The 12,440-nt window shown below is 45.6% G+C and overlaps 1 protein-coding gene across 4 annotated transcripts in view; it reads left to right on the forward strand.

Annotated features, from left to right (window-relative positions):
• Positions 1 to 11,651: 11,651 nt before the first annotated feature.
• The window catches only part of PLB1 (phospholipase B1), a 119,875-nt gene continuing 119,086 nt past the window's right edge, over positions 11,652 to 12,440 (forward strand). For 3 of the 4 annotated variants that reach the window (XM_081000093.1, XM_081000094.1, XM_081000095.1), the window contains exon 1: positions 11,652 to 11,871. The gene's annotated coding sequence lies outside the window, so the exon portion shown is untranslated. The remainder of the gene's footprint in view (positions 11,872 to 12,440) is intronic. The other variant, XM_081000096.1, reaches the window with a different exon arrangement.

Below are 12,440 nucleotides of genomic sequence, written 5' to 3' on the forward strand. Positions count from 1 at the left end.
CACCTTTTTAGGAGGGAAAAAGTGTGTCTTATAGAGCAAAAAATACGGTAACCTCTAGTGATTGCACCAGTATAATATAAGGGTAGTATGTGAGTTATTTCCTCTAGAAGTGGCGCTGAGCCTTGATGCCTTCTTTTCCCCCCAACACACACCATGAAATGTGCTCTCAAATGCCCAGGTTGGTGCAGGGAATTGTTTTACATATAAGCTATCTAATGTGTATTCAGAACAAAAAAATATAATTCAGAAAGAAACACAGAATTGGGACTAGGCTCTTGGAAAATAGACACTCTTGCATCATCGCTCCCAAATGATGAGGCCACAGAGAAGTACGTCCAAGCAACACGTCAACAGTTAAATGCTTGAGCACATAACATGCAAATTTGAATGAAATACTGTGGTTGCATTAGGAAGCCTGGAAAAGGCAGCAGAAGGGAAATGAGTTGCTGTGGTGTCTGAAAATGCACATTACATCCTAAATGACAAACCCAGAAGCGATGCCTGGGAAATAAGAGTGTCAAAGCACTTGAATGCCAAGCTATTCAAGCCCACAAACTTGTGTCAAATATGGAAATCTCAGATGGATGGAGAAGCCAGAGAGCACACCAACTTCTGAGCAACTTTTAAAGGTTTTTTTTTTTATTTAAAAAATGGTCTAGTGTGCAGACTATCCGTTTGAGCAAGTAATGGAATGTCATTAAGCCTAGGGTGGGGGAGATTGCTGCATGCTTCTACAACATGAATGGTGTTCCTAACCGTAACATAACCCAAAGATACCAACAATATTTATGCAACTGTGATCCACGCTGCTACAACAAAGACTAAAATCGCATGATCTGCACATTTCTTTCCTATACATGACATGCCTTCAGTGGTTTGGAAAATACAAATTCTCTAGCAAAGTGTGTGCACTCAAAATGGCGGCAAAGTTCTGTATCCTTTGTGCCCCAACCATTGCCAATCCTATTGAGATAATATGCTATAGATGCAGGGAGGGGACAGAAAGAAAGGTAGCTGTGGATAGCAGCAATCCTCTGCTCCAGCGCTGGGCTGGGATGTTTTGCTGCCTGAGGCAAAACAGAAACTGCTATGCGCCCCCTACCTGCTGCATTCTATTCTTCTGCAGCCCTTCTCCTCTTCCACACACCCCTACCACTGCCACCTCCTCCTCCACAGCCCCCCAGTCTCCTCCACTTCCTCCTCTTCAGCAGCCCCTCCATGCTGAAGGAGGTGGAGGGTAAAAGGAGGCCAGAGAGAAGTCAGCGGTCACAGACAGCAGATCACTCCTCAGAAGCCATCAAATCTGCCATCTGAGGCAGCCACTTTACCTTGCCTCATGAACGGGACAGCCCTGTTCTGCCCCCTTCTGAAGCAAATAACTCATTAATTCCCCTTATACAGTGGTACCTTGGGTTAAGAACTTAATTCGTTCTGGAGGTCCGTTCTTAACCTGAAACTGTTCTTAACCTGAAGCACCACTTTAGCTAATGGGGCCTCCCGCTGCCGATGCGCAATTTCTGTTCTCATCCTGAAGCAAAGTTCTTAACCCGAGGTACTATTTCTGGGTTAGCGGAGTCTGTAACCTGAAGCATCTGTAACCTGAAGCGTCTGTAACCCGAGGTACCACTGTATTATGATGGTACAAGGCAGGTGGTCCACAGGTGGCGCTGTGGTCTAAACCACTGAGCCTCTTGGGCTTGCTGATCGGAAGGTTGGTGGTTTGAATCCACATGACGGGGTGAGCTCCCATTGCTCTTTCCCAGCTTCTGCCAACCCAGCAGTTTGAAAGCACGCCAGTGCAAATAGATAAATACCGTATTTTTCACTCTATAAGATGCACAAGACGCACCTAGTTTTTGGAGGAGGAAAACAAGAAAACAAATATTTTGAATCTCAGAAGCCAGAACAGCAAGAGGGATCGCTGCGCAGTGAAAGCAGCAATCCCTCTTGCTGTTCTGGCTTCTGTGATAGCTGCGCAGCCTGCATTCGCTCAATAAGACGCACACACATTTCCCCTTACTTTTTAGGAGGGAAAAAGTGAGTCTTATAGAGCAAAAAATATGGTAGCGGGAAGGTAAACGGCGTTTCCATGCGCTCTGGCACTCGTTGCACCAGAAGCGGTTTAGTCATGCTGGCCACATGACCTGGAAAGCTGTCTGTGGACAAACGCCGGGTCCCTTGGCCTGGAAGTGAGATGAGCGCCGCACCCCATAGTCGCCTTTGAGTGGACTCAACCATCCAGGACCTTTACCTTTTACCTTTTACAGGTTGGCACACTATCACCATGGAAAGATCACTTTCACGTTGGAGCACAGGTACTTGGGAATTATGCAATGGATAAAGTGTGGGTTGCAAACATATTTCATCATCATCCAACATTAGTTTATCCGAAATAATAATGTTGAAAGTTTCTGGTCCTCATTTGGGTAGCTAAGTACCATTGACTCAGCACTTCCTCCAAGAAGCAAATGGGTGGAAGCCACTGAGGAGGAAATGTGCCCACATCTCCTTACCAGCATACTAGTTTTACATGAACAGAAGTGTATTTTGGAAAAGGGGGAGAAATTACTACAGCTCTGAGCATTAGTAACCCCTTATTTTCTCCCTTTCTCATATAAAGCTACTATTTACTCAGAAAACTGGATGGTGGTAATCTGCCAGCTGGGGTACCAGTGATGGTGGAGGTGTCCTTGTGCATGAAGTAAGTCCACCCACACAAGGAGGGAATCTGCCTGCTGATTTATTGAGAGGACCCATCTATTGATGCAGCATGGCACACTGGACAGCACTGCTTGCTGGTGCTGCTTGCTGTGAGCTCTGCGATGTAGCTTCCATTCTCCCATGTACATGTGCCTCCCCACCCCTCTCCCTGAAAAATGTATCCGTTCATGGTCCAAATGCAGGTCTTGCTCCCACAGTAGGGCCCCAGCTCTCCTTGGGGAGCCTCTGGGTTCTTCAAGCAGGCCTCCTACCCACAGCACCATGGACGGTGGCTTGTGGGTGGGAAGGTGCTATGGCCTCTTTCTGGCTGCCTGGTCACGAGGGCAGCTAGGCAACAATAGATTCTGGACTTGAATGTCTTATGAAAGCTCCCTGCTTTCAACTGTAGATGGGCACTCTCAGGCCCTGGGGCCAAATGAAGCCTATCTGTCCGGCCTGAGGGACTCTCCTCATGCCATAGCCTCTTCCCAGCCACACACCCCTCTTCCCAGACTTTGTCCCCCACTTGAGTGTTTCTGCCTGGATAGAATTTTTTTTTTTGAACTTTGATAATCCTTCTTGTTTGCCTGGATGGAGGGTTGGGAGGGCTGTGTGTAGCCTGCTTTACACAAGTAAAATTCACATACGTTGTTCTTCCCACTTTTACCTTTGGGGCCGCCCAGAATGGCTTGTGGCCCTTGGAAGGTTGTCAAGGAGGGACTGTGGCCCTCAGGCTCAAAACGGTTCCCTGTTGCACTGAGGAGCAACCTCATGGCCATTCTGCTGAGTAGGCCCAAGCCAAGGGCCTACCTGGATGACACCACCACAACTGGTGCCCCTTAGGTGTGGAGGGCATGGGCATACTGGGTTGGGTGGCATCATGAGGCACTTCAGCTGCCACCCTGTGTCGACTGATTATTTCTAAGCACATACAACTAAGGTGGGATGGTGTTGGTGGGTGACGTAGTAATACATGCTATGGATTACTTCCCTGGAAAGTCCAGGGAAGCTGTGGGAGCAGCTGACAATGTTTGCTGTGCTAGTGCTTGTTTCTACATTTGCTTTGTCCTTGGCTTCGAAAGGAAAGCGGCTATATTTCGCTAGCATTGGCTTCGCTGAAGCAGGACCATAGGGTTGATGTGCTAATGTACCTGCACCTCAGTTTCTCATTTTATGAACTGAAGGAAGTGCTCCCCAATGACAAAGGCTTAAATCACATGGTCTGCAGAAGCCTCAAGTGCTAACTTTGCCGAAGTGGGGATGGGGAGAGAATATTATCCTGTACAGCTCAGACGAAAGAATGTAAGGAATTTTGGAGCAATGATCAGAATGGAGACAGACGTAACGCTTCTCCTCCTTGGGCTCTCAAACACACAGGCCCACCCTCTCTGTGAACCCTGATCTGTGGACAGATGAACTCATGCACCCCGCCTTGCAGCAGACTGCCGATGACGTACAAAAGGCATGACTCACCCATTCGACATTACTTGTCTTTCCAGAAGTATGAGCAACAAGGGAAGAGAAATTCCACCAAAAAGGGAAGTGTGTTCAGAAGGCAAGTTGGGATGTGCAGAGACCTCATTATTGCTGCTGATATTGCAATGCAGGGCGATGTACGATGGCACACAGGGAAGTCACTGCTCTGTACGTGCTCAGGGGCAGGGAAGAGCTCCGCAGAATATTCTCAAAGAAGTCAAGCGCAGGATTTTGTGCTGCAAAAATGTTCGTAAGTAAGGCCCCATCTGCATTAGACATTTAAAGCAGTATCATACCGCTTTAAACAGTCATGGCTTCCCCCAAAGAATTAAATCTCCTTTATTAGCATAAAGAGAGTATGTCATATGCATGGATAACACATCCCCCAGAGAATTCTGGGAACTGTAGTCTGTTAAGGCTACTGAGAGTTGTTAGGAGACACCTCCTGCGCTCATGTAACTACGGTTCCCAGAGTTCCCCAGGAAGAGGGATTGACTGTTAAATCATTCTGATAATTGCATCTCTGAGAGAGGAGCAGGGGTCTCCTAAGAACTCCCAGCACTCTTAACAAACTACAGTTCCCAGGATTCTTTTGGGGGAATCCATGGCTGCTTAAAGTGATAAAATACTCCTTTAAATGTATTGTGCAGATGGGTTTCATTTCACAAAAGACAGCTGCAGGGTACAGACATCGCACACCTAATGTTGATTTGTAAAATTGAATGGAAATGCTGACCTCACACACACCTGCACACTCACACCCATCCCTCCAACTAGACCTACTCATAGTTCTCTCTCACTCATGGCTTAGGGGCAAGATTTGATGTGATGTGAGAGATCCAGACACAGTTTGGGTGGGGAAAATGAATTTTAATTAGAAAACATGGTGTGTAAGGAAAGTTAAACCACCCCTCTCTCATCACCTAGTGCTGTGGTCCCAATCCAATTTGGATACTCACGTGGGTACCATTTTACTTATAAATGGTATTACAATGGCCTGCTGGTTCCTCCCACATCTATCGCCATTTCTGTCACCTTCGGACTTGCAGAAGGTGAACTGCAGCACCTCTCTGTATCCAGGGAGCACCCTGATTTCCAGTGTTCCAAAATGAGCAAGGAGCCACCACAGGTACAAAAGGCTCCATGCTCCATGCTCACCACCTGGAAGAATATGTTCTACCACAAGCACCGGAGGCAGTAGGCTGGCACATGCTGGGAATCACAGATGGGCAGAGGACTGTTGTGCTCTGGTCCTGCTTGCTTGTACTTCAGTTTGTCAGTCAGTTCCTCCCTGTTGGTGAGGACCAGGTCCAAGAGAGATGACCCCCTTCTTGCTTCTTCTACCTTCTGGGAAGTGAAATTGTCAAGGAGGAAATGGAGATATTTGTTGGACCTTACATTCTTGGCAGAGTTCCAACAGATATCAGGGTAGTTGAAGTCTCCCATGACTACTATATCTCTCCTTTTTTAAATGTTTGCTAATCTGCTCTGGGACGCGGGTGGCACTGTGGGTAAAACCTCAGCGCCTAGGACTTGCCGATCGTATGGTCGGCGGTTCGAATCCCCGCGGCGGGGTGAGCTCCCGTCGTTCGGTCCCAGCTCCTGCCCACCTAGCAGTTTGAAAGCACTCTTAAGTGCAAGTAGATAAATAGGTACCGCTTTATAGCGGGAAGGTAAACGGCGTTTCCGTGTGCTGCGCTGGTGCAGGCTCGCCAGAGCAGCTTCGTCACGCTGGCCACGTGACCCGGAAGTGTCTCCGGACAGCGCTGGCCCCTGGCCTCTTAAGCGAGATGGGCGCGCAACCCCAGAGTCGGACACGACTGGCCCGTATGGGCAGGGGTACCTTTACCTTTACCTAATCTGCTCTAGGAAGGCCTCATCCATGCTGCCACCCCCCATGTTTACTTTTCATGCCTCAGTCCTTATCAGAATATCCAGCGATCCCTTCACCCTGGCTTATCAGTGACAATTCTAGACCAGGAGGCAGATCTGGATCTTCTGATAGATCTTTGTGTGCAAATTGTCAAGAATTTACGACTCCCAATTGTTTAACAACAGCAGCAGTACAATGACTCACCCTAAATTATAGTGCTGAGATGAAGTTAGCTTGGGGTAATCAGCAATGGATTTTTGTGTGTGGAAGTAACATGAGATCAGTTCAGTGACGATACTTGAAACGAATCCCTGGGATAAGAATTATTTAATCCTAAATTAATGTATTTTGCATCAGGCTGCAGGTGATGGATCTCATGGTACTAATAAAAACACAAGACAAAATAAATCCTGCAAGTCTGAAGTCTGCTCTCTCGTATTCTAAACTACTTAAGTGAGCTGTGTTTTGTTTTACTTGGTAATTTGTTTAATTTCTCTCTGTGTCATCTTATTCATTGAAATAAAACTTGATTTGGAATTTGGAATACTGCAGCTTGGCTGATTACTTCAGACCACCCTTCACTTTAACTCTCCTAAACTGGGCTGCTTTGGTAACATGCTCCAAGATTGAGGGAAACAGAAGACGAAAGGACTGCCAGACTCTTCCTCCCAGAAGCTCCTTTTAAGGATCTGCTGCCAGTTTCCTATTTCACAGGAAAGAACCCAAGGGCTGTGCAATCTCCCAACCAATGAGTTTATATGCAGGGTGCTGACACAACTACCAAAGGGTAGGGAAGTGTGAATCTGTCAATTTCCAGTTCTCTCAGACTTAAATTCCTCTCAGTTTTCCTCAGACTTAAATTCCTTTTTCCATGTCAGTTTGGAAGGGTGTGGTTTTTTTTACATCATGAAAATTAGTGCATATTATTGCACATATTAATGCAAAGTTCTCCCAATAACCACTCTTTTGCAAATTCCCCCAATATACACATTTTGTTTTGCAAATCGTGTTTCCCTTAATGTTTGTCCCCATTATATACTTCCCCTGACAGTTGTCCCCAACTTGATATCAAGAAGAACCCTAAGCTAGACCAACTGTGTTTGTGTGTGCAGGGATTGTTTTCTATGGAGGTAATTTGATCCTATAAGCTTCCATCTTCAACCTGAAATGGTACAAGATGGAAGTTTCAGTATTCTGGCTTTTGAGCCTGGAAAGCCTTGGAGACCACCAGGACAGGGTGAGGACTGGGAGGATCCCACTGAACCCCATAGTTCCAAGATACTGACCTAGGCAGACTGATCCAATGCATCATTACTTAGAAATGATGCTCATTGTACTCAATGAGCTTTACTCCCAAGTTAAAAGACTGCACAGGGGTGCAATGTTAGGCTAGCCTGTACTTTAGCCCCTTCTGCTCTGAATGGAACATGGTGGAACCAAGATACGGGGATGAGGGACTATGATATCCCTGACAGTGTGGGAAAGGCAACTGCAATTCCACTTGTAGCTTACAGCAGATCAAGGAGCATATGCAATGCTCTGCAAATTTGTGACATGGCCCTTTAGGTACCTACTAATGCCCTTGCTTTCAGAGTACTGCTTTGATTGCTGTGATTGGCTATACTAAATACCCCAGCACACAATGGACTTTGAGAAGTTTTACTGGATGGAGGAAACCAGGATGAGGAAACCAGCAGCAGGTGACTGCTTTCTCCATCACCGACTGGCTAGCTGCCCCTGCTTGAGAGAGTTCCTTACTAATGCCGGAAAAGGGATAGCATGCATGCGTTCCTGTGTGTGTAGGAAAACTGGTTGACCTCACCCTTATTTTTAAACAAATCTCTCTATCAATGGATTCCAAAAGCAATCTCAATAACTGTCCATTTCATACGTGTGATTAAAGTCTTGATTTAGTGGTAAACACGTTCTCAGAATAAAATAAATAAATCATTTTCCTATTACTGTTCCATTATCTGAACGTCTGCTATAGATAATTTGGGGTTAGTTAAACTGATTGTGGACTTTGCATGCACCACACTCGCTTGTGCACGCACAGCCGCAGGCCCACGTGACTGTAAACAGGATTCCCATTGGTCCAAACTTCTGAGTATCCCAATGTTCCCCAAGGCTGTTTGACAAAGTGAATTTATACCAAGCACATTTAAATTTAGACACACGCTCATGTCCAGTTGATTTCAGCAGGGCCAATGCCCCGTGCTGAGATGCGCAGGCTAAAGGGCTTTGCTAGGATGCTGAGCCCTGGCTGAAATGTTTTGCTGAATGAGGCCCCACACAAATGTCAGGCAACTTGCAAGCTTAACACCCCTAGGGGACGAAGGCCTTCCCATCTTTTTATAGATCGAACGAGGGGAGAAGTGGATGTGCCGCCATCCTCATTCCTGACTGCAGATCGAAGTTTGACTGCGGACTACCACAGTCAACGATCCATTGCTACCTTGTAGAAAATTAATCATTCTCGGCAATGTAGTTCAAGCAGGAAAAAGTGTGTGGTGTGTGTATGTGTGTGTGTGTGTGTGTATCTCCTGTGTGCCATGCATGATGTTACATCTGGTTGACCATCCGTGACCTGACAGCACAGTGTCAAGCTGTCATTGTGAGTCATGTCAGATTAGCAACAGGCTCTCAACAATTATCCAGCCATGTGAGGGATTCCAGCCCAACTCCCATCACTACAGAAATGTGAATGTTACACTAAGATGAGATCAAATGCCAAGCTAACACTGATTTTAATGTCCCACACCAGTTATAACTAGAACAAGACCGGGGGGCGGGGGGGGGCGGAGGTATCGCCTAGGGTGTTTCCAGGGCAGAAGGAAAAGGGCACACTGTATTTCTTGAGCCCATCAGGGGAGGACTTCAGGACAAAGCCCAGGGCCCCACTCAGCAGAATGAGCACAAAGGTCCTCACAATTTATTCTTTTCAAAGTAAATGAAGTAACACACATTGCTATCCCAAGAACTTCCGCCCTGTAAGAACACTACAACCAGAGTCTAAGATTATCTAAGTGTGCCCCTGCATGTATATGATCTATGATAGCTCACCAGACTAGGTTGCAGCCTCAGACCACAAAGCCGCTGGTTGAAAATCATAATTCTCTGAATGATGAGACACAAGGGAAAAAACCCAAAGAGACTGAACTCCATAGCAACAATATAAACACAGGGCAAGATTTGCCCTCATTTGTTGGGGTGGGGCAGGGCTTTCCTCACGGCTACAAGCTTATGTACTAGGCAGAGGGGAATGAATCAACTCTGATTAGTATTATTATTTCCCTTTCTCTTTGATACCTATTATTTATTTCTCCCCTCCCATCCTACCAGCAAGCACAATCCCTAGCAAACCAGCCTTCCACGGGTCCGGCCACATAAATTTAGCGCAGGGTGTACCACAAGCAGACAGGAAGGTGGAATAAAGGTCCAGCTCAACAAGAGATACTTGCAGAGCAGATCATCTCTGGGTGGCTCAGCAAGAAAGGCAAGCTCCAGGCGGAAGGCAAAGATCCTCAGAGGTACATTCAGTCTGCCTTGTCAGGAATCACTCATGAGGTGGAGCCACTTTTGTGACGAAGGAATGGCCAACCTAACTCCTGAAAGACCGTTGACAGCAGGTATAGCACAATGGCTTCCCTGTGGCAGATTCACCAAGGTGCAATCACTTAATGCTTCTCTCTGGAACCAGCCCACAAAGTGAAGGGTAAAATAGTGCCTCCAACCTCATATGCACAGAGCTGGCCCAGGAAAACACCTCTGACAGATTCAGAGCTGGCCCTATGGAGGAAGGAGATGGTTCAGCTGGAATGGGACCAGGCTGTGTTATCCTTGTTGTCTGCCTCCCTTGATTTTCTGAGTTCCTTCTTAGAAGGACAATGCATAGCTAAATGATGGGATTCGGTGTGGGGGTGGCCAACAACTCAAGTGGCTTTATAAAGGAAGATTAGACAAATTCCTGGAGGATAAGACTATTAGTGGCTTCTCCACCATAGTAGGCAGTAGACCTCTGAATGGCAGTGGCTGGGAATCATAGGAGGGAGGAATGCTCTCTGTCAAAAAAGAAAGCTGGACTAGATGGGCTCTTCTCAGGCTCTTACGTTAACCCTGAATAGTTGTAGGGATGAGAGACACCAACCTTCATGTTATATATATATACTGCATAGCAGGGCTGGAGGTTAAGTCTAGCTGAATAGAAGGCAACTTGTACATAAATATGTCTGTAGAGAAACAAACAAACAAATCCAGATCTTTGTGGCTTGTTAATGTACTCTGTTAGTGGTGTTTTTAAACATATGAAGTTGATTGCTTTTTAAAAAACTGAGTGTGAATTTTGGGGAAAGTGATATGAAAATGATTTCATAGAAGAAATAATAAGTTACTATTTTCCTGTAAAGTTTGGACTCTGCAAATCCCAGCGCTCAGCTGATGGTTGGTGCTTGCAAAGCATTGAGCAGAGAGGGGGCTTTGCAGATGCCCACAATCAGCTGATTGGTGGTTTCTGCAATTCCTCTTTCAGCCCACTCATGTCTTTACCTGCCCCAGCCATGGTGTCAGACATATGACCCCAGGTGTAGGGCAGGTGGGCCTGGCTTGGCCGAAATGGTCTCGTGGGTCAAATGCAGAGGCCTGGCCACCCATGGGTTAGGCCCATGGGTCAGAGATTTCCCAGTGCTGGTGTGGACCCCTCTTCAGGCAAAGGGGGTGGGGGAATGGCTGGGCAGTATCAGTCACTGTGATTGCCAGGCAGACTTGGGCTGGTGTAAATTTGAGGAGCCATTGGCCTTTGCCTGGGCAAGAGAGCAGTGCATGCTGTTGGTTACTTGGACTCCAGGTTTCAGCTTAGATCATCAACCTCAGGCTCCTAAGCTTAGTGGTGAGCTGGAAGACGAAGCCTAAATCGGGGGGTGCCTTAAAGATCTGGATTTGGGGCTGCTGCTGTCCACTGTCCTAGCCCAACACTGATTATTTCCACACAAGCATCATGCAGTCAGGGGGGATCTGAAAAAAAAAGTGACCATGAATGATAAATGAGCCTCCGCCTAAAAAACCAAACCAAACTCTGGCTGTGTTAAAGCTTGTTAAGAACGCTTATTCTTTCTGTTTTGAGAGTTGCTATTTGACCTCAGCAGGGAGCGTGATTTGGAAATCAAACACAGCAATGCTGCAATTATCTGGTGACCTCTAGTGGAAACAAGCTGTCTTTCAAAGATGCAAAAATTGTTAGAAACTCTGCAGGCCTTTTCAAGAAAACAACCAATTAGGGGTAGTTCCACTATTTTGTGAGAGGAATTCAGGTGCATACCAGAAATTTGGGTTTGGGCAATTAAAGAGCTCTGTCACCCCAGTAGAACACATAAAGTGGATTAAATATCTAAGCTGTGCACAGCAAATATAAAATTGCACTAAAGAAAAATATAAAATCAGAAATGTCACAAAGAATTGGCCAATCACAGAACATGCATCTAACCAGAAAGGGCTGTCAACACAATGAATAACAATAATAATACATCATCATCACCACCACCACCATCATCACAATCACCACCATAACATCATCATCATCATCATCATCATCATTTGCACACAAGTGAGCTGCATCTTTGAGGTCATGTAATTTTGCTCCTTCTTGTCAGAGAGAAAACAGTAGCTGATTTCCTAAGCAACCCTGCACAAGATTACTCCCACGTAAATATACTCCTATCTACATGTTTATGCCAAAATAAGTGTGCCCAGGATTTCATCCATGGTTGCTTTTGCTTAAGTGATACCTCAAGGAGCACAACACACATCCCTGCCTCCCTCAAAAACAGGTTGGTTTAGATTACTATGATTAAGTCCCATTGAAATAAGAATAATTTATTTCGTTTATGAATTGCTTCCTATGAGGTGTTCCGAGGCAATTTACAGTTAAACTGATAGGGAAAATTGGTTGAGAATCAACCTATCCAAATGTTCTCTGAATCAGAGTCACTTGCTAGGAGCTGGGTCACAATGATTTCTATGTAATTGCAGAGTCGGAAGTATATTAAGGGCTCGTCCACACAAACAGTTTATTCAATATTCACCCTTCTTTTCTTTTCTTCTTCTATTAATAACGAATGAAAATATAAAAAGTAATAAGGGTACAGAACCAAGAGTAATACGGGTCATGATACAAAGGATCCAAGGAAAACTGGGCAAAAATGGGATTATTCATCGATGATATAGTAGCATACAGCTGGTGTATTAAATCTGTCTATAAGCAAGACTGAAACACAAAGATTGAACCCAATAGGAAGAGGAAATCATAAATAAGCAGGGAGATAAGTTACATGTGATTCCAAACAACATCCAGATGCTTTGGTACATATGTGTTTGTTTTTTTGGATCATGAGACATA

This window comes from Podarcis pityusensis (assembly GCF_964106645.2).
Source record: "Podarcis pityusensis genome assembly, chromosome: 3".
NCBI lineage: Eukaryota > Metazoa > Chordata > Lepidosauria > Squamata > Lacertidae > Podarcis > Podarcis pityusensis.